Raw genomic sequence first — 22,778 nt, forward strand, 5'->3', positions numbered from 1 at the left:
TCATTATGACATTTTTACTGAGTAACTTTGCAGAAAAGAGCCATACTCAAACAGAATTGCGTTGTCCATCCTTTTATGCAATATGCCATATTTTGCTGTTTCTACACCTTTTGGCCATAGCCTACAATCCTTATTTAGGGAAAAATTCCACTCAGTCACTATGACTTTTGCCACAGTAATGACAACATTCTCAGACCCTTAAGTAGTATACAAAAATTGGAGGGGGGGTAAGGAAACAAAAAAAGGGTTCTTGTCTGTCTGCACCATTTTCAGATTATTGCATAAATTTACAAATGTAATACAACATTCTCAAATACAAAATGAAAAATATAAAGAGGTGCATAGTATAGATCTGTAAACTATAGTTGAGTCAAAGCAGCAAGAAGATAATTTACCTAACTTAAATTATGTGTATCTTTGTTGTGTATGGTATGAAGTGTGGACAATGAGTATCAAAGTTTATGCATAAATCCAACCATTCTGCTATGACTCATGAAATAATTTAGGTGAAGCAGCTTTCTAATGCAGGCTTTTTTATCTATGACCCAGGAGCTGGGTATTGAAATAATGTAATGCATGGACTTAGTTCAAACAACCTCACCATTACAACACCCACAGTAAACGGATATGTACCATTTGCGTATTGCACATCATGAACTTCATGTCCAAGGCTATTTTAACCCTGGTAGGGATCTGGTTGCTGTCAGATGACATTCATTTTTGATGTTCTGCTTTCAAATATCTTGGGTAGGGTTCAATGATAGATGTCAGAAGGACCTACTAGGTGGATACACTGGATCATTATTCGCAGATTAGCTCGGTTACCCCCGACTAAGCGTAACCTAACTGTGGCATGCATTTCCATGTTTGCAAATCGGGACCACGGCACAAGATTTTTTATGGCCCAAAAAAGGATGCTTTTAAATGTGCCTATTCCATAGCAGCGCGTTCATCCAGTTTATATTAAGATGGTATTTGTCCACTTTAAATCCTATTAAACTACTGATTTACTTAACCAGATTTCACTTAAAACTATAAGCCAGTCAGGAACACTGTCACATGTAGAATGTGCAGCTTTTCCTTTCTTAACAGGCCTACAATCTCATTTCCAAACTACTGAAATATTAATATACAACAATTGATCTCATCACATGTATCACTTCATACAGCCCCGATCCTGCACTGCTAAAGTTAATGGGAGCTTTGTCTTTCACTTCAGTAGATGCAGGATAAGGTTCAACAGCCCAGGTTCTCTACTCCACCAAATAAAATGGCACACAGCAAGCTTAAACCAACTGGATATTTGTACTGGAGAATTTCCCTGCATAGGGAAATTTCTGACAGCTTTAGACTGATGTAGGTGGCATCGCCACTTCCAAGGCCAGCTGTCCCCCACCTCCTCAGTATAATAAGGGGAGAAGGGAACCTGTTTGGGGCTGGGTGGGCGGTGGCTGTGCCAGGAATGTGGTGAAGCCAGGTTCCACTATGCCTGATCCCCGGTGATAAAAGCTCAGAAATTAGAATAGATTCCCTGTTGCTTTAACTTCCACCTGGGCCAAGCAGCCAGGGATAAGGGAGCCACAACAATCTCTCTGCAGCCACCACACCCCACTACATGTCCATGCTATTACTGGATGAATTGGAACCAGAGTTCCTAATTCAGGGCCATAGGCACAGGAACACAGAACTGACACACTGGGTCACACGAATGTTCATATAATGTGGTATCCTAACTCTGACAGTGGCTACCCCACATGCTTCAGTGACAATGCAAAAATAACCTGTGTACAAGGAAAGTTTCTTTATAGCCCCTCCCCCACACTAGTTCTCCGTTGGCATAAGCCTTGATACATGAGGATTTCTATTCCAGATAGGCTCTCATATCATGTGCAAAATGAAGAAATTTATAGCAACTGACATGAAAAACTGATCTTGAAAGCTACCAGATAGAAGATTGTGATTGCTCAGTAGGATGGCACCCAGTCTTGTCTGGAAAACAAGAATTCCATTTTGTGAAAAATGTTGAGGTTTTTGGCATTAGGTTCACATTGGGACAAAGTTGAAACCTTTCTATATTTAAAAACAAAACAGGAAGAGCCAACCTCAAAATAGCCAATAGCTTAGTGGTTAGGGCGCTCATCTGGGATATGAGAGAACCATACTCCCAACTCCCTCCTCTGCCTGACTGAGACAAGGGACTTGCACGTTGGCCCAGTGAATATTTAATTAGTTATACATAGTAGAACAGCTCCACCAGGAGAGATTGAGCCAGCCGGAGACTGGCTCTGTAGCTGGATGGTTAGGACACTCACAATGCGAGAGACCCACGGTCAAGTCCCTTGCCTACATCAGGCAGATCAGAGACTTGAACCTGGCTTTCCCGCATCCTGGTGGTCAATTCCCAACCAGCTCTAGTCAGAGATTAATTCTGCTTGGTGCGAAGAATTTCATACATAAATACAAGGTGGAAAGTATTGATGAGTGCAATGGTACCCAATCCACCATTAATTAGTGCTGCTGCACAGGTTACGCCTTACTTAGGCACAGATTGGCAACAGAACTGTTGCATGGTCCAACATCAGGCCTGCCGGAGGATAGACAATGTATTTTTTAACCCTAGCCCCCCAAAAACATGATAGTGATTAAATGGAGTACAAAAACCAAAAGTATATTTTCAAGGTGCTAAAATGAAATCATTTAAAACATGGCTGATTAAAAACAGGAAAACTACCCTTCCAATAAGTGAATCAGCTTCTGCTGGTCATAGTAATCAAATGTCTCCAACATCACCTGTATAGGAACCAAATGTCAGCTCCCTGATACTTTTAGCATTTCTGAGACCCCTCAGCCACGATGACTTAAGTAATTAACTGTGCACAACTTTGGATAAGCAAGCCATTCTTTCTGTTCATCCTGGTTTGATGATTTTCAATGGCTCCATTATTCTGAGACTAGTGACAGTGTACTTTGTTTCTACCATTGTACAACTTTTAAGTATAAACTACTTTTGATTAAGTAGACAGATGACGCTTTCCCAGAGTCTGGATTCTCTAACTGGAACAAGGCTTGAGACAAATTTCTGAGACACCAAGCTTTTCCGTGTCACCACCAAGCAGTTGATAGTCTTCAAAATATCACAAAGAACGTTGGTGATATGCTAAGTTTTCAGAACTCTCAAAAGAAACTAGACAACCCTAATAAAAAATACTAAGTGTCATACATTATCTTGCCATACAAGCACTTGCACTCCAGGGCCATTACACTGATCAAGCTGAAAATACACCCTTACGTGGACAGCTTGACTGCAGCTATGTTCAACTGTTTTGTCTGCAGGCAGAATGTAATCCTGATATTTCAAAGTGGTTTAAAAAAAGAGTCAAGATAAATTCACAAATGTAGTTATTCAAAATGAGATAGTGGAAACCATGAGTCTTAAATCCAGGAGGGAGATTTCTGAGAAATTTCCTGGAAAGTGGTCTACAATTATGGTAGTTGAAACAACGGAATTCTCCAACAAAGAGCAAGTGGTTTTATGGATGTTATATGTGGATGATGACATGAACGTTGATGAAGAGTTCACCGGATTGTACAATATAACCTGTACATCTGCAGAGGTATATGTGTCAATAATTAAAGATACACTATTGTGTCTAAATCAGAGGCTCAGCAAGTATCATGGACGTTATCAGGGTGCTGCTAATATGGCAGGCTTAGTAACAGGAGTATCAATTAGACTGCAAGAGCTACATAACTCATTGCTATGGACATGCTTTGAATTTGGCATGCTGGGACTTTTTAAAAATAATACTATCCTAATAGATACTCTTGAAACTATTTACAAAAATCACAAAATGTAATTTAAAATCACCCAAATGAAACATTACATTTCAGGACATTAAATATGAAGTGTTAAGTACATTGCCAAGCATCAATATCCTCTGTCCAAAAAAATGGACTTTCTCTTCAGAAGCACTGGCTTCAATTTCTGAGAACTACTTTTCACTTTGTGCATCTCCGAAGGTTGCAAAGCATGCTACAAAAGATCCTGAATGAGCACTCAAACTGATGGTGTAACAACTCAAATGGAAAGTTGAACTTCCTTTTTGGTATTGAACTGGCTTGAAACGTTCTAAATGTGCTAGATATGTCCAAAACTCTGCAAGTGTCAGACATTTCAGCAACAGAAGACCAATCTTTTATGAAAAATGACACTTAATTTACCTTAGTCCATCCAATCAGATGAAAGCTAGAATTTATTTTGGCAGCAAATCCCCCAGAAAAGTTTCAAGTTGGAGAGGGTCAGCATAGAAGAGAAAAGTTTCCAAGAAACTGCAAACAGGCACAGATGAACCCAGTGCAGCAAAGGAATGTTGTCTGTACATCTGCTTCAAAGTAATTGATTTTACAATGTCCATTAGTCAATCAATATTTGAACAAAAGGCTACCAAAATATTCCAAATTTTGAAACTGTCATAACTCCAAACATTATACATGCAAGTTGAAGGCCTGCTTCAGGTGAATGGTTTCAATTTCATCTATGATTTTCTGATTACTCAGCTTCATCTGTTGCAAGCCAACTGTCAGCTTACAGAAAGATCACTGAAGTCAGTTCATAAATATCTCAGTTCACTAAGCCAAATCAAATGTCAGCTGTTTTCTGAAGTGATGATGTGGATGAATATCATTTTGGTGATACCAGCAACCAACACTGTGAGTGAGTGAAGTTTCAGTGCTCTCTGCTATGCTAAAACATAGCTTTGATCCACAATGGGACAACCACACCTCCAATGCTGTATGATTTTACATATACACACAGATAAAATTTTATATGTAGGCAAGGAAAAAAGCTACAGCTTGCAGATGTTGCAGAGGAATTCATTTCAGGAAACCCAGGGTAAAGATCATTTGGAACATTTTTTTGAATATATAAGTCGTTATTTTTATTCATGTTCCAAAAAATGAGTAATTTTTGTACCATGACTAAATTTGTCCACTTTTAATAAAGTGAGATAAACAAGCTTCTGTTCCAAACTCAGTATTTCCTTTATTTGTTTATGCAATCTCTAAATTTCTGGGGAGGCTACTACTCTCCCCTGGCCCTGATTTGTCTATACAATGAGTAGCTAGTGCATCTGTATGGCAGCAGATCCACTGGCCTCAGTGTGCAGCTATCCAGAGAGTCACACTGGTGCTGGAGAAGTGGTACACCTGAAATCATGTCTGCCTTCCCTCCCCTGCCCCATCTGTGTACGTTACACATAATAGGTTGCTCTAGTGACACAAAATGGCAGTTCCATTGTGGGCACGGAAGGCCTCACACACCTGCAGCAGGTAGGATTTGACACCGAGCAAATCACCGCAGCAGTAGTACACATAGTTGTCTTTCAACCATGATGATTATGAGCATTGTATTCCTGAGGAGAAGGATGGGATAGCTTGTGTCTTTTGATGGTGTCCCCATCTGTAGAGGATTATGTGGTGCCATAGTCATATGAGAAGCACTATTTGTGCTGCCACACTTTTTGGACACTTAGCCCCAATTTTGTATTGTTATGGCACTTTTAGGGCTCTGTACCAGCAAGTGATTTTCAGGTGGAGGTGAAGGCATGCTGTGGCATGGTTTCTATGTTAACATGTAGCTCTTCTATTTACAGTATGTATGGTATCATAACACTCAGTCCCGCTTTCTCTATTGGTTACATCAACAGGACGGATTAAAATTAAATGTCACTTATCTTTGTTATCTTAACAAATAAGCAATATTTGTTTATATGGATAGTGGACCATATCCCTCATCCTGTCTGAACTGTGCTCACTGCAAGACTAGGGGAGGTGGGGTGTAATGGTAACCTTTAACCTCCTTTGCATTCCTGCAATGCTAGGGCTGGCAGGGGTTGAAACAGTCTCAGACATAAATTGGAGCAGCCTATAGGCTGCTCTAGCTTATATGCATCTTTCCATAGCCTCATGGGGATCATCCAGCAGCCAGGGATCACAGAGCACAGGGACACTCTAGTCGTTCCCCCTTTCTGCTGGATTCACTACAGTATGTCACCTGTGGATTCCTTCTCAGAGGGCCAGATCTGCCAGCTTCACAGCTGGTTTGTGCCACTGGAGATGCCTATTACAGGAACAAAGTGGGGGGGCTGAGCCCTCCCATCACAATTGCCTGAGCAATCATAAATCTGGAATTTCCTAACCTTGACATAGCAACCTAAATAACCGTCTTTTAATACTGTCTTAAATGTAATTATACATCACATATACAGATGTGGTAACAATGGAAACTGCTGTGCAGTCTCATCTATAGTGAATACCCACAATATACCTGGCCTAAAACCTCAGTCAGTCAGGTTGGCATACACCTGTCCCCAGCCAAGTAATCAGGCTCACATGCATCCATTCTTAGACAACCAGTCAGGCACATGTGCACTTGGCTCCAACCAGTCAGGCTGGCCCCACACAGTCAATGAAGTCTGAATGCTTCCAGCCCCAGTCAATCGTAAAGGTTCTGTTATACCAGCAATAACAGCTAAAAAATTGTTCAAGCACCTTGCCAACTGACAGAGTCTCTGTTAGGCACCCACACTCCCTACACAATGCAGGGAGCAAGCTAGGAGACGACAAATGGAATACACAAAAGCCAGCGCACTGAGCAGGAAGCCACCAAAACTAGCCAATAGGAAGTGCCAAGGAGACAGATATGGCCTAAGCCCCAATCCTCAAAGGGAGTTAGGTGCCTAACTCTGAGCTAAAGGAGGTATCTCCTTCTGCTCAGGATTCACAGCCATGAACCCACTACTAGACTTAAGAACCTTAGCGCTCCTTGCAAGAAAACGAGGCGGTGGCAGTGGGGCGGTTTCCCCTTTTACCCAATAGGGTAGTGGTTAGAGCACTCAACCAGAATGTGGAAGACCTGTGTTCAAGTCCCTGTTCTAATGACCATAGATTTTTATACAAAGTGGACCAGCTTCAACAGGAGAGATTGAGAGAGACCCACTCCAGAATACCCGCTAGCCCAGTGGCTAGGGCAGTCACCCAAGAGTGGGATAGCTTGGTTCAAATCCCTGCTCCACATTAGCCAGAGGGAGAATTTGAACCTGGGTCTCTCATATCTGGTGAGAGGATGTAAGAGGATCACAGCAGCATCAGCAGCAGTATTCTGTGTGAGGCCAATTCGCCTATTGAATTGGGCCCCAGAGGCAAGATCTTTGGGAGAAATGCCTAGTCTGAAGATTCCACTGGGGTTCAGGCAAGAGCTAGGTGCCCAAACATCAGGACTTAAGCGCTATGCATATACCCAGTAGCAGAAATTTAGGTGTCTAGGGGACTTTACCAGTGGAATTTTAGGTATCTAGGGCATTCAGTTACCTGCAATGTTATGTGGGAGCTGAGCAAGGGGTTTGAGGATCTAAATTGTGGATTTAGGTGCCTAAATTCTTTTGTGGATCTAGCTCCAAATGTCCCATAAAATTATTTATTTTCCACTGACTTTTATAGCATGCCCTGTAACTGATACTGTAGTGCGGGGACAAGAGTAGAAAATCAAAACAACCTTCGATGAAAATTAAACAATATGCAAATGAGATAATGCATATTCATAATAAATTAAAACTGGGACATTTTGTTATTTGCATAAAGGCCCCAGATTTATGGACCTACAGATTTAAATGGGCATGTACCTCCATAGTGATAATAGTCACAAGGCAAACTGCATTTATCATGCACTGTTAACTGCCTCAGCTTCATTCTGCCTACCAGTCCACCTCACCTGGGAATATGTTCATAGAATCATAGGACTGGAAGGAACCTCAACAGGTCATCTAGTCCAGTCCCATGCACTCATGGCAGGACAAGTATTATCTAGACCAGTGGTTCTCAAAGCCGGTCTGCCGCTTGTTCAGGGAAAGCCCCTGGCGGGCCGGGCCAGTTTGTTTACCTGCCGCGTCCACAGGGCGGCCACCACATCCCTCGGCCCGCACCGCTTCCCGCAGCCCCCTTTGGCCTGGAGCAGCGAACCACAGCCAGTGGGAGCCGCGATCAGCCGAACCTGTGGACACGGCTGATAAACAAACCGGCCCGGCCCCCCCAGGGGCTTTCCCTGAATAAGCAGCGGACCGGCTTTGAGAACCACTGATCTAGACCATCCCTGGCAGGTGTTTGTCTAACCTGCTCTTAAAAATCTCCAATGATGGAGATTCTACAACCTCCCTAGGCAATTTATTCCAGTGCTTAACTCCCCTGACAGTTAGGAAGTTTTTCCTAATGTCCAACCTAAACCACCTTGACTTATTTTTTTAAACTCTGCCTTCTGCTGAGTTACCAGCCAAAGCACGGTCCTGTCTTCCCATTGATAGTTACACCTGACTGTGGCATTGGCGAGCTTTCTCTGCTCCCTACTCTTGAGTGTTGCTCTCTGGCTCCATCTTCCGGGTTTCCAGCCCACATATGGCGTTTGTCAAAGTCTGCAGATTGTAACCCCAGCCTGATAGGTTTGCAGGCAGACAGGAGTTAGCAAGGGGCCATTTTGTTCCTTACATTCCAAACATCAGGGTGCCTTCAATCACCATTAAAACAAAAACTCCACAAAAATGGTTCCTTCTTTCTTCCAAATGTGGAATTCCACTCCAGAATTACTCAGTAAAGATTCTAGAATAGGCAATAATCAGTCCTGTCTCAATGACAAATTTAAGGTTTAATATATCATGACCCCATCGTGACTAGACAAAGAGGATCAAATCCTCAACTGGTATAAACTGATGTAGCTGCATTTATTTCAATTGAGCTACGCTGATTTACTCCACCAAAGGATCTGGACAGATGTTTTAAACCAATGGAAAGAGACAATTCCTCTGCTAACTAACAGAACATACAGCATTTTTTCCAGCCCTGATAGATGCTCCAATATCAGACTGTAAAGCATTTTTATACATAGAATGGCTATTCTGGAGATGTTTTAAAATATTACTTTCAATTTTTCTCGCATCCTGAATCCTGTTCACATGCACTCATGATAATTAGGCATCTGATATTAGAAACGGAGAGATGCAAATAACGCTTCCAATAATATATTTTAAAATTGTCTAAACATATCCCAGACAGATGACCAAAGCTCACTGTAGGGTGTAAGAAAAAAAAGTAATACTTTTAGATTGTCTTATTTGAGACATAGAATGTGACCTTCTAAATGTCATCTATGTGACTGTGCATCAGAGAAATTTTATCTGATAATAAAAGATTGCATTGTAATACATATGCAAAAAGGGGAAGTTATTAGTATGCATTCATCCTGATTTATAAGTGCACAGCAGTACAACCTTAGCATTGCATTAATTATTGCCATTTTCACGGGTAATAAGGATTCATGGAAAGAGGTTTGTTTGTTGTTTAAATAATTAATGGACCATGCATACCCATTTCCTGTTATTACTTCATAAAATAACTAAAGGAAAAGCATAACCCAGGCTGTCTATCATCTCCTGAGCCACGCAAAAAGACAAGATTTGCTATGAATCATTTCTTTTTTAGAAGTGATTAAGCCCTTTTGACTAGAGATACATGAACAGTAAAATCAATGTAAACTGTCCAGAATACAAATTTGTCTTGGTACAAAATTCAGAAAGATGGGGCCGTTGAAGAATCAATACACAAGACAACACTTGTAGCCTTTCACACACATGAAAATAGATAGTTTCAAAATAAATCCAGTTATGATGACTGGACAAAATAGCAAGTTCTTCTACATTTGTCCAAATAAATTGTGATTAGTAATGATACTAAATTCTTAACAGAGCATGGCAGCAATTTGAATATATAGGTCTCATCAGAGCCAATGGAAACTCTTGAATAGAAAGGCAAACAGCCATACACTGTCATTTCCAGCAGGAGGTAATGTCACACTACTGCAGGAATGATAGATGATTTAAAAATAAAAAGCCACTCAACGGTCCCACATTTACTGCATCAAACTTTTCTATTGCATTAAAGCTGCTAATTCACACTCATTCTATACTGAGTGAAGCTCACCTCAAGCAAAGAACTCATAGAAGGCCTCAGCACCATTCAAGACCAGCTCATCCTCAAAATAGGGCTGAAATGGGACCCAGCTAGTACCTTATGCAAACCCTCTGAACAGGGGTGATTTTCACCACACTGTGTGCATCTAACAAACTGCGGGTCTGACCCTGCCCTTCTTTACTCTGAATTCAATGGCAACTGAGGTTCCACAGTACTTCACAGGCATCATTTAGCATGTCACAGGATCAACTCCGTTATTTGTTCAAATTCATAAGCATGTGCCTAATGGTGCCACACAGATTCACGGTGAGTAGCACCTTAGTATTCAGCTAGGCCAGTGAAGCAATCAGACTGTGCAGAGTGAGGTACTATTCGATGTGTGTAATAGTGGAGTAACTAAGCCCCAATTTAAATAACAAATAATTTTCTATGTAGAAAACCATGACGTAGTTTCAAGGCTTAAAGACAGCCAACATAAATATAGTGCTAAGTTATAAAGTTCTACAGTTATAAAAAAGTTGGCTATCAGTAACTTTGAAAATTCAGTAATTATCCGTGGAATTATTCATTATACTCTTGTAATACTGTAATGAACAGGAATGACTTTTAGAAACAAAACAGGTTTTTTTGACCCGATAGGTATTAACAAGGCTTTTATGTGAGCACTGTGTACACTGATTGTGTAAAATTCACAGCAGGTTAGACATCATGCACAGGGTCCAGTGACTCACTTAAATCCTTCATCTAGGGCTTCAGTGGGGCATTTGTCCTTTCACAATGAAAAGGAATGAATTTCAGTCAACAGTCATAGTAGAAATTCGGAGGGAATTTCATTGTAAAGTAGTTTTTGTGCATGCATGGCAAGAGGCTATTAACTTATCACAATTATTTGTACTTGTTCTAAAACATCAATAACCTAAAAGCAACTCAAGCAATTATAAAAAACTAAAATAAGATATTTTCCACTGCATGCTAAGTTACTGCCTGCGATAAAACTTTACTGATGAGTGATAGGACCCTGCAAAGCTGGGAAACCCCTGAAAATAACAAACACCGCTGCTTAATTATAGCGGCATGGCTACTGGGCACTTCTACAATAACAAACACACACAGTAAAGCCAGAGGGGATCAAATGTGGAATTGCTACAAAAGCTGGTAGAGACACAGGTCTGGCATCATGCTACAACTAAAAGAACCTCTGTGTCTGGAGTGCGAACACAGCAGCAAAACTAACAATAGTTTCTGGGGTTTACAGTATGCTGTGATTACAACTTTGAAATTTGCAGCTAAGGACTATATTAGTGAGGATCTGCTCCTTGTTCTTTTCCCATTGACACTGTTCCTACAAAGTGACAGATAAAATTCTGCTTTCATGAACCAGCACTTAAAATATACTTGGGCCAGGTCGTCAGACAATGGAGCTGTGCCAATTCATATCAGATGAGGATCTGACTCCTTCCTTCAAGCCCATTCCACATAAGGACAGAAAGTAAAAATCTTGTAATAACCTGAGTTTCTTTCACCACACAAACAGAGGAACACAAGGGGCCATAACAAAACACATGAGCAAGCAAGCCAAATCAAATAAAAATGGAAACCTTTCATGAAAAACACCTTTGTATCCATTTTCTCTCCTTTCTAACTGCTGGATGTTGCCCCTTGTTTAAAGCTGAGGTTAGTCAACTTCTCCAGAAAAAAACAACAGGTAAGGAATTTTTCTCCTGTGATCACTGAATGTGTTAAAATAATTAACTAAAATATTTTTTCTCTTCACTATATTAATTTTGCTGTTCATGACTTCTCCCCCATTCTTACTTTTACTTCTGTCCATTTCCCATTCACAGTTCCATCATGAACGGGAAACGGCCAGAAGAAAGAAAGAATGGGCGAGAAGTCATGAGCAGCAAAATTTAATATAGTGAAGACAAAAATTATTTTCAGCTCATTTGCAGCCCATCACTGAAGTTAGAAATTGGCACCAGCAATAAAACTTAATCACAAAACCTGGAGCACCTTGCAGTACTTTGATACTCACCCAGATACAGGGTCTGTCTTGCATGTTGCCTCTGCTTATGAAGAGTAGTGTTGCAAATTATTAATTACTATTATCAGGATTTCTATAGCAATCATCACCCGAATACCCACACGCTCTGCAACAACCCTTACTCTCACTTCAACTGGAGGAATTTTGCACAGTGCTGCACAAAATTCAGATATGCTATTTGGGGAATTTTGGGGTGGCACAGAGCAGCTAGAGTATCCCGTACAGAGGGGATAGCTAGGAAAGAACGAACCTGGCAGGACTCTTTTATGCCCAGCTGATTCCATGCTGCTGGAACAGTACCTTGAATTCATTGGCAGCTGGCTCCTCTAATTTACACTAAGGACCAGGACCCAAATGCCCCAGGATCAAGGGAGTATAAAAGGCTCTAAAGCCACTTTTCTACCTACCCTCTGGACTTGCGTGTGCATGCTTCAACCATACCAGAGAATTGAGGCCTCCTTTTTCAGTGCTCTTCCTGCCCCTAATTTGTGCTACTGCTTCTCCTTTGCACGTTTCTGATCTGGAGCCAAAGAAGAGAATATTTCCTGCACCCTATGCATTTGTAAACTCAGAAAACATCCTGTCCTAACCAACAGTTCAATTGGGTGGAATTATTACTATTATATGGATTAAAGTGGCACCGACAACATATATATATATAATAAAATGTCCCAAAGAGCTCACAATCTAAGAACTGTTTTTTTAATCCCACATAGTATTGTTACATACATCGATGGCTAAATCTAAAACTCCACAGGAGCAGATGCTGCAGAGTAGATGGAAGAGCAAAGGCTGCTCTAAGTTACCTTTGTCTGCTCCACAATACCAGGCCTAGTTGGAGGCCAAATTGATCCCCAGAGTGAGTTAGAGCAGCTTAAACCCCAAGCTCCTTCAACTTGCACCAGCTTGTGATGGCGACCAACGAGCCATGAGACTGGCCAGAGCACAGTGAGTTCCTGTCATATCCCTTTCTATCTACAACATGCTCCCATACCATGAGGGAGTGGGGTGCGGCAGGCGGGACTGGAACAAAAATCAGCTATGCTGACTTTACATCAGGCAAGAATTCCCTCAGGCTGGGGGAATCCTCAACTCCCCATCTAAAGCAGCTTTCAGGTACTTTTGTGCTGCCATGGGCCTGACCCCGGCCTTTGAAATAACTTACATATGAGCTAGCTCACAAAGAAAATCCAGCAATGACTCGATTATTGGCTTGCAAGGGGACTGGCCAACTAACAGAAATACCTTGCTAAGGCTCCTCAGCAGATTTTTGAATAGCTATAGAAGCACCGCAAGTTTAACTGCTCTTAATCATCTCACCATGGGCCAGATCCTGGAATCTTGACTCAGCCCTTTCTCTGGCAAAACTGCTGTTGACTTCAGAGAGAGTTTGTCTGAGAGAGGAATGAGTGAAGGGCTAGCATTTGTATAGTACTTTACACAGTCAAAATGCTATACAAACATCATCTATTCAATCCTGCCAATAGTTCCAGGAAGGAGGTAAATATTATCATGCCTGTATTACCAGACGGGCAAAATGAGGCGTTTTTGACTTCCCTAAGGCCACAGAAGAAGAGAGAGGTAGAGCCAGGCTTAGAACTCAGGATGTCCTAAAATCTAGTCCCACTCTCAAACCGCTAGGTCCTTTCTCTCTCACACTTCCTGTGTTTTCTTTCTAGAATACGGAGGGAACAGACTCCATGTTGTCCAACTTTACCATCATAATTTGCTGCGCAAGATGTGCCTGAAAAGTGAGAATGGCTAGTTTTATGGCATTGCATTGAAGAAAGTTCATGTCCTCGTATCTCTTCTAATCACACTATATGCTCTGTGCTGACCTCTGCAAGGAGCGAACAGCCAAGCTGTTGAAATTTGTTGCTATTACTCTGGATGGGAGAAGGTAGAAGCAGCAGTGGATTGAGTCCTTACTCGCTCTGCTGTGTAGAGTCTGAAGAATCACTTGAAGCTTTTCCCAAGATGCCTTCCATACAGTTCCAGTATTCCAATGGGAACATTTGTAGCAATGTGCAGAATGATCCAAGAACCGTTTTTTGCAGGAAAAAAAACTTTAATCATGTTAGTCTTAGAGCCTGCATGGCAGATGCCTATTGATTTTCCATCCACACTAGAATGATTGATGGTTTTCTGAGCCTGCCCTCATCCTATTCTGAACATATAACTCCTAGATATATTTTCTGAGTTGATATCAACTGGCACTCTGTAAAGTTGATGACAAAAATCATACTTCTATAATGCATCTACTGGCCACTCTGTAGCTATGTCTGTCACCTTCTCGAGAGCTAGCTCTGAAAAGCATATAGTCCATATAAGGATATAGGTGTGCTCCTGGATTAATAGACTTCCTAGATCAGCATGGTCAAAGTCATCATTGCAAACTTGTCCATATTGTCAACTTTAAGTGATTACATGGAAAAGATTTTTGGTAAAAGACTCTAGGTCCATTCAGTATCCATTTTCTCTCACCTTCAAGTCCTATCTGTCCATAGTGGATTATTGCCAAGCCTCCAGACATTTCATGCATATCACTCCTATCCTACTGTCATTTACAGAGTCCTTTTCTGACTCATGCAGTTACTTTGGCACTGCTGGCTAATAAATAATAATTCTTACATACCTTCTTTTAATCACAAGATCTTTGCAAATATGGCTTAAATGAGCTTCACAAGAGCCTTGTGAGGTAGGTGAACATTATACCCATTTTTCAGATGGACAAACCAAGGAAAAGAGACGTTCTTAAATTACTTGTTTATGGCCATAGAGCAACTCAAAGGTACATCTGGATAAGGAACTAAGGAATCCTAATCCCAGCCTTCTGCTTTAATAACCAGGGCACAATGCATGCCCCTGGGTTCTGCCAGAATTTGTCATCCCTAGAACAGCCCATATTCCACAGTATATCCTTCTCATAAGAGGAGTCTCTTCTATTATCTTTTCTTTGACTGAATGGGTAAAAGGAATACTTTCTTCTGCCGTGTGATGCTGGAGTGGTGATTCTTCTTTCTGTATCTTAAAAGAAGGAAGGTATAGGATGTTGTTCTTTTTGGCAGATTCCGCCACTACATTGTATAGTGTTCCAACTGATAATTCTTCTAGTGAGGAGCGGGTTTGATTCAGAAGAAAAAATGCTTTCTTTTCCTTTTTCCTGTCTTAGCCATAGTCCCAGTGTTCTGATTGTATTCTTTACCATCAATTCAGAAGACAACCATTTTTCCTGATTCTCTGTCAAGATTCCTCCTCCGTCTCCTCTAAGACAGCTAATTCTCTCTCTCTCCAGAGACGCGCTTGCTCCCAGATGAGAAAGAGGAGGGTAGTCAGCTCTTGTAATTTTTGCTCTTATATATCCTATATCGTTCAGCTTCTTTTTCTTTCACAAGTACAAGTGGTTTTTCTCATTTACTCATTCTGACTGGGTAAAATGGATCAATATCCAAACTATCAATAGCCTATTCAGCTCACCAACAGACAAACGCTTTGGCAAAAGTGTCTGCTTAGGCCATGCGGATAAATAATGATGAGCTGTCCACCCAGCACTCTAAGCAATTATTTCACTACAGGGAATTAATATACTAAAATCATCCTCAGTTGTTACCATTCTTGAGGTGTTTGATACCATTTCACTTACCAGTTCTCTTATGCCAGCCAGTTCCTTTCCAAATGTAGATCTTTGGGCAATCTAGTTTTTTAGGGCCTGATCCTCAGAGGTGCTGAGCTCCTATAGTTCTTATTTATAATAACCAGTTTGGATTAAGATCTCCACTCTGATGAAAAGTGCGATGGGGTCTTTCATGACAGATGGTCAGTTTATCTAATTTACATCTCATCTGAAAGATACAATAAACGGGCCCTAGTTATGCCAATGATGGTGATCAAATCAGGAACCTTCAGCACTTAATGCATGAGCCGCTACTCTCAAATTGAACGAGTAAGCCCACTCGCTGAAAGCAGCAGCAGACACAAAAAACTTCTTATATACACCAGCCATTAGAGGGAAACAAAAATCCTACCCCCCACCCCACACACACACACTCAGTGTGGGTTAAAATAGCACCTCCAGTATCATGGTTGTGGTACTGACTCAGGGAAGTGCCATCCATTTATGTCACCAACATAATTTCCTACAGCATCTGTGTGTTCTTTGAATGTCTCCCATCCAAGATGGGACCCTTTAGTAGGGCTCCAAACCAGTGTCTCAGTCTCCCTGTGCTTTTCTAGAGAAACCTTTGGTCAACCATTAAACATGGTGTTCCGCATCTCTCAAAGACTACAGGGAACCTCACCAAAACATTTTCTAGCAACTCATGTGGAAGCTGGGCCTCATCTTGCTTGTTGGGGAATTGGGAGCCATGCATTATAGTATTCGCAGGGAAGACCTCTAAGGAGCACTAATAAGGTCCTGTAGGAAATGATGCTGATGATACAAGTAGAAGACTCTCTTTCTCTTTGAATCAGTAATAAACCAATAGAGCTAGGGAACCCTGTATCACTGGAGCTATTGTCTGTGGGATGAGATATAAAAAGGTCATCATCACTTGCCATTAAGGATCCCATGGCACTTTTTATAAGAGTAAGGATGTTAACCCTGGGGTCTTGTCCAAATTCCAGCTCCAATTATTGCATTCTGGCCACCTATTTTACAGAATATCTCCCTAACAGCTTCATTTGGGGAAAGTATTCTTCCCTTCCTGGCTTAGACTGGTATACTGCTGCTGTGTGCCATTTTCAGTTGATGCAAACTGCTTCAGAAGTGGCTGCAATTCAGTGGGTGAGTGAAGTGATCCTCAGATTCTTTCTCTGTTTCAGGGGGATGTTATGAGGTAGTTATTTAAGGTGCCCTGAGTTCATGCAAAGGATAATTGCTATTGTCACTGCCTCTGTAGAAGCTTTGTTGTCTAAGGCTACGTATGCAGTACCACTTATGTCAGTATAAGTTATGTCGCTCAAGGGTCTGAATCAGCCACGCCCTGGAGCAACATGAGTTACAATGACCTAAGTGCAAGTGTGGACAGCACTAGGTCGGTGGGAGAGCTTCTCCTGCTGACATAGCTACCGCCGCTTGCAGGGCCTGGAATAGGTAAGTCGATGGAAGAGCTCTCTCCCATCAGCTTAAGAGCTTCTGCACTAGGAGCACTAGAGTGGTGCAGCTGCACGCTCTGTAGCGTAGCCATAGCCGTAGAAAATAAACTGATGCAGGTGAAATGCCACGCTGGGATACCCTTGCTCATCTTCCACCATGAGTAGCCACATTTAAGTCAATGGGAAGCAAAGTACTACTCATTGTGAGTAAAAGTATCACAGTCTAGCCCTAACTAAGAGCACCAAATGAGATGTAACTGAAGAGAATACTATTAATAGAAATGGACAGAAATAGCCTGAAAACTGTTCTGATTTATGCCAAATGCCAATGGCATCAAAGACCATTCTCATAGTGAGTCAATCAAATGTAATGGATCCCCAGACATACCTCTTCTTTGCGCAATTAAATATTATTTATTGTTGGGCTGTTATTTATTTGTATATGAGTGTGACAGTCTCTCCTTTTATAACTAGGTTACAACATGTTGCACAATAATCAGTGGGTTGTTTTTTCTTATTTGGAACTTTTGGATTTGTCTGTGTTATCAGGTATTTTAAAGCATTTGGGCTTGAAGGCTTCTTCACTGCAGCTCTGTGAAAGAAATGGTATCAAGTCAAGTTTGGCCCAATGCATTAAAGTGTTTCTAACAGAAAAAGAAACTACGTAAGACAAAGCCCACAATTTATTATGGGCCTTGTTCACTCCCATTGAAGTCAATGTCAAATCGGTCATTGATTTCAGTGGTGCAGCATCAGCGCCTATTTGTAAATGAAAAATGAGAGCAGATAAGTGGGAATGCTCAGGAACTGCCTACAGCTCTGATCATGGAAGAAGAACTGTTAGTGAGAAGAGGAAGGTATGGAGCTTTAAAAATTGAACAGTCTTTCCGGGCAGTTTAGAACTGCCCTGGAGTTTTAAAGGTAAAAGTAGTAGAATATTTTTGTTGAGGTTCAATGGAGATGTTCAAAGATGGAAAAAAGGGTTATAAAAAGTGTTGTCTGATGGTTAGACCCGGGAAATGGGAGACAGAGCTGCTTTGCTGCTGTCTCGCTGATCTGATCTAGTCAGGTCCTCTCTGTGTCTGTTTCAATATCTTTAAAATGGGTTAATTTTTTTAAGCACTTAAAATCCTCAAATGAAAAGAAAAAGTATAGAAATGCAAAGCATTCAGAGCAGTATTAATCAGCAGGTGATTTACATATAGAAATAACTTCTCAGAATTTTTAAGCCTCAGAACACACTGACTTACACGCAAGGGACAGTAAGACTTTTTTTTTAGTAGAGATTTTCTAGTACTAGCTGACTGAAAGGCAAAAAAATCTGTTTAGAACAAAGCTTACCTATTGTCATTTAGAAAAAAATGTGTATATGTGCTGATAAGAATTAAAAGTATCATATTTGTTATGTGAGCTGAGTTACACAAACCTCTGAACAAACAGGGTTTAAATATTGATAAGTGTATTTGCCAATGACATGTCGTCCTATGTTGTCCTTTATATTTGGAAATCAGAAGAGACCAAAGACATTACAAGGCACAAATGAGCAGTTCTGTCTTACGTGAGATGGGAGTGTGATGACACTAGTAGAAAAATGGATGTGTATACTGATACTGTACATTATAAACAGACGTGGAAGGATTAGATTTATCAGTAAACACCGATTTCACAGTAAAAACAAATGATTAAAAATATTTCCATTGATAATAATCAAAATTTACAGATAGGCAAAGTAAGAAAAATGTTGCTTAAGAACTTATTTGAGTTTGATTTAAGATATTTACTGTGTATATATTTTGACATGTGATGTTGACAATTTGTGTTTTGAAGGTTATAAAGACTTAACTTTCTGAATCTCAGTCTACTGTCATTAAATAATTATCTGATCCCCCCATTATTTCCCACAACTCTGAAAATGTAAATAGATAAATATTGAAAAAATGCTTAAAATTTTGCACAACTGTAAACATTAAAATGGAGAAATAAAAAATGTTTAAACATAATCAATATTAATCATCAACATTATTTTTAAAAAATCTAGCTTTGCCAGCCTAATTATAAAGCACCTCTATGATTTCTTTAGCATCTTTTTTTTTTCCATTAATGAAAACTTCAGTGTTAAAACCAAAAAACTGAAAAACTTCTCTTTACAGATGTAACAATGAAATTGTCTGTGGCCATCCCATTACACAAGGTTATATCCTACAGACGTTCTTCTTTCACACCCATTTTATAAGCGTTTATCCCCAATGACATAGGATTCAGGAGGCCTGGGTTCAAGCCTCTCCTCTATCACAAGCTTCCTGTGTGACACTGGGTAAGTTATTTAGGACTAGATCCACAAAGGGACTTGGGCATTGCAATGTCAAACTTTTAGGTGCCTGATGCTCAGTGAAATCCTCAGGCAGGCACCCAGGTTCACTTTACAGTGCATGGACAGAGTTAGATGCCTCAGAATGGGATTCACAACAGCCAGCAAGCTGAGCAAGGTAGCTACCTAAGCTAGCCAGTAGGAAATGCCAAGGAGAGGAGTGGGTAGACACTTAAGTCCAGGCCTGAGGGAGGTGCCTGACTGCTCAGTCACAGCCTGTGAACCCACCCCTGGAGTTAAGGGCCTCAGACAAGCTAGCTCTTTCTCACAAAAAATCAGAGATACCCACCCATTGTTATCACCAATAGCCCACCAGATAGGGGCACTCACCTGGGATGTAGGAGATGTGTTTTCAAATCGCTGCTCTGCCTGATTTGAACCAGGAACTTGAAACTGCGTCTCCTATATCCCAGGTGAGTGCTCCAACCACCATGCTAGAGAGTCAGACTCTCCCTTTTGCTCTCTGGCCCAATGAATATTTAACTATTTACAAATTTCCAACAGGAGAGACTGAGAGTGCCCCACCCCAGAATACCCCAAAGCCTGGGAGTTAGGTGTTGCACTATCAACGTGCCATTTGTGAATCTAGCCCTCTGTGCCCCGGCTCCCCATCTGTAAAATGGAATAACACCCATTTCCCTGCCTCACAGGGGTGTTGTGGAGAAGGTTGTGAGGCATTCAGATACTATGGTAATGGGAGCTATACAAGTACCATAGATGGATGAATTCAGTAGAGTCATTCCTGATTTGTACCATTGTAAGTGAATTGGGACCCTCATCTCCACAGAGGTAGTGGTATTCCAGATGATCAAGCAATCAAACTGGCTGAATATATGCTGGTGTTTCATAACAGACCCATAGAAAAACAATGCTTTTTATTTTTATGCTGACTGGGTCACAACAAGTTAATTAGCAAAACCTTAGTCTAATCCTATACTCTTCATGCACAAAAAAACTCCCACTGAAATCAATGAGAGTTTGGGGTAAGCCAGGAATATAAGATCGGGGCCACCATTTCCACAGTTAGGCACATTTCTTGCTACCTTCACTGATGTTGGTACACCACAAGGAAGTCAATAAAAACAGCCATATTCATTTCATATCCATTCAAAATGCAAGAGGATGACAGTTGGGGCAGGGAAAACCGTATCTGCCAGATGGAAAAGGACAAAATGAGTTGGAAAAGACAGTTTTATTTCCAGGCTTCTATGAAATTTTACAAACAATGGAGGAGTTTAAAAAAACCCAACACCAACACCCTATAAAAATCTTGATGTTATTTCCTAAACTATGGCATCAAATGAAGTTACAGGAAAAAAAATGTACAGTGAAGTGCTATTCCCCGTTCTAATAGTGACTAGGTAGTCGGAAACGGAATGAACATGGGCCAGTAATAAATCTATAAACCTTAATGAAAACAATCCAAGATTCTGAGCCTAAAATATGCCCGATGTATATACTATACAAGGATCTCAGCTAAAATATTTATCTGCATAACTGAAAATACCTATATGAAAACACAGTGGCAGAGGCACACACAATGCAGTTTATAATGAAGGGAATCTTGTGCACACTGGGGCAATGTACCACAGAATACAAAAGAGCTTGGACATTTACTTCCTAATCTTAAACCTCAGCTGCTAATATATTTCTAGTTCCTTTATGTTTTATTTCAATGTACAATAGATTTGCTCAGTGGTTATATTCTTCACCTTGAGTGAAACAGGAAAGCGTTACTGCCATATTTTCCGTCTGAGCCTGGAAGATTCCCAGTTTACAAGCCAAATGTTGATGTCCTGCATTCTGGTCATCATCCTTCCAGTCACTAGTGGAGTGGATGAGCCTTCTTGATTTTGCTCCTTAACTAGCTACTGGAGTCACTCCTGATTAGAAAAGGCAAATATTACCCTCCACATCCAGCATTCTCCATCTTCTATCCCAGACCCATTTCAGTCCCTTGATACACAGCTCTCTGACATACAGGTGTCTACACCCCTGCACCATAACCCCAAATCCTGCCTCCCTTACTGGTTCTGTTGCCAGAGGACACCGCACACCTGTACTTGCTCCAGTCTTGACATTTTTACTCCCTTCTTTCTTGGTCAAATTACCATTGAAATAAACTTTTGCCTGAGTAAGGACTACAAGATTTGCAAAAGTTCACTAACAAGGATGAACATGAAAAACTGCTGCTGTACTTCATTACCGTTATGGACTATACTCTCCATCTCATTTACTTAGACTAAATATCAGGAATTTAAAAACATCAACACAATTTAATTAACAGTTTATCTGAAATTGCAAAAGCATGCAAAACATTGGCCCAATAAAGGCTTTCTGAACATCTTCAAATAGATGTGGAGAACTGATGTCAAGTAATCCATGATTCAATTCAGCTTGCTCCTAGTGGTATCCCAAATGTATCCTATTCACAGCATGTAGAATAGGAATTATTTAATTACAGAATATGGGTTTGTGCCTGCACCATTTTACGTGTAAAGAAGGCACGGACAGGGTCCAGTAGTCGTTTCTAAAATAACTGATCTTGCTATAATGGTTTTGATTACTTTTAACAAAAACACAATTGTTATTTGTATAATTCAATAAAACATATTTTCAGAGTTCTTTAAGATGGGCAGGGAAGAGAAGCAAAAGTATTTATCCTGTACTAAAACAAGTTCAAGGGAGGGCAGCATTTCTCATGTCACTATTTATTTTCTAGATTACTGTCCATTCTGCATAAGACCTTTTCCAACATTTCCCTACTGTTAGAATGGCTGTAAGTACAGTGGCCCCACAGTTTTCCTCCTACATGGTGTCTGGTCTAATGCATTTAGAATCAATTGTCCAGTCAGGGAGCGGACTGGAAAAGGGGGAAGTAGTGACTTCAGTCCTTTACAGTTTTGAAGACGTACAGTGCCAAAACCATCCTCTAGTACCCAGAGACTTTAAAATAGACTGCACTACAAGCACATAGAGCGCTGCAGGACAAGAAAAGGCCAACAGCCCAACAAGCTTATTAACTTCTTCTGAATTTGAAAACCTGTTCTCTCCCACATACTCATTTAAAATTATACACTTAAATTACCTTATTTAACAAGTGTTTCTCTAAGTGAGATAATTTTGCCTGATTTCTCAGTTTATACTTCAGTTCCTAATTTTTTACATTCTCTCTCTCTCTCTTTCCCAGGTTTTCTGTGCCTCACCAACATGAACACAGCTTTATCTTGTTCCAGTTTAGCAACCACAATAAAA

The 22,778-nt window shown here is 40.7% G+C and overlaps 1 protein-coding gene across 1 annotated transcript in view; it reads right to left on the bottom strand.

Annotated features, from left to right (window-relative positions):
* The window catches only part of DOK7 (docking protein 7), a 107,803-nt gene that overhangs the window by 34,701 nt on the left and 50,324 nt on the right, over positions 1 to 22,778 (bottom strand). The gene's annotated exons all lie outside the window — the stretch shown is intronic.

This window comes from Chelonia mydas, chromosome 4 (genome assembly GCF_015237465.2).
Source record: "Chelonia mydas isolate rCheMyd1 chromosome 4, rCheMyd1.pri.v2, whole genome shotgun sequence".
In the NCBI taxonomy this organism is placed as follows: Eukaryota; Metazoa; Chordata; order Testudines; family Cheloniidae; genus Chelonia; species Chelonia mydas.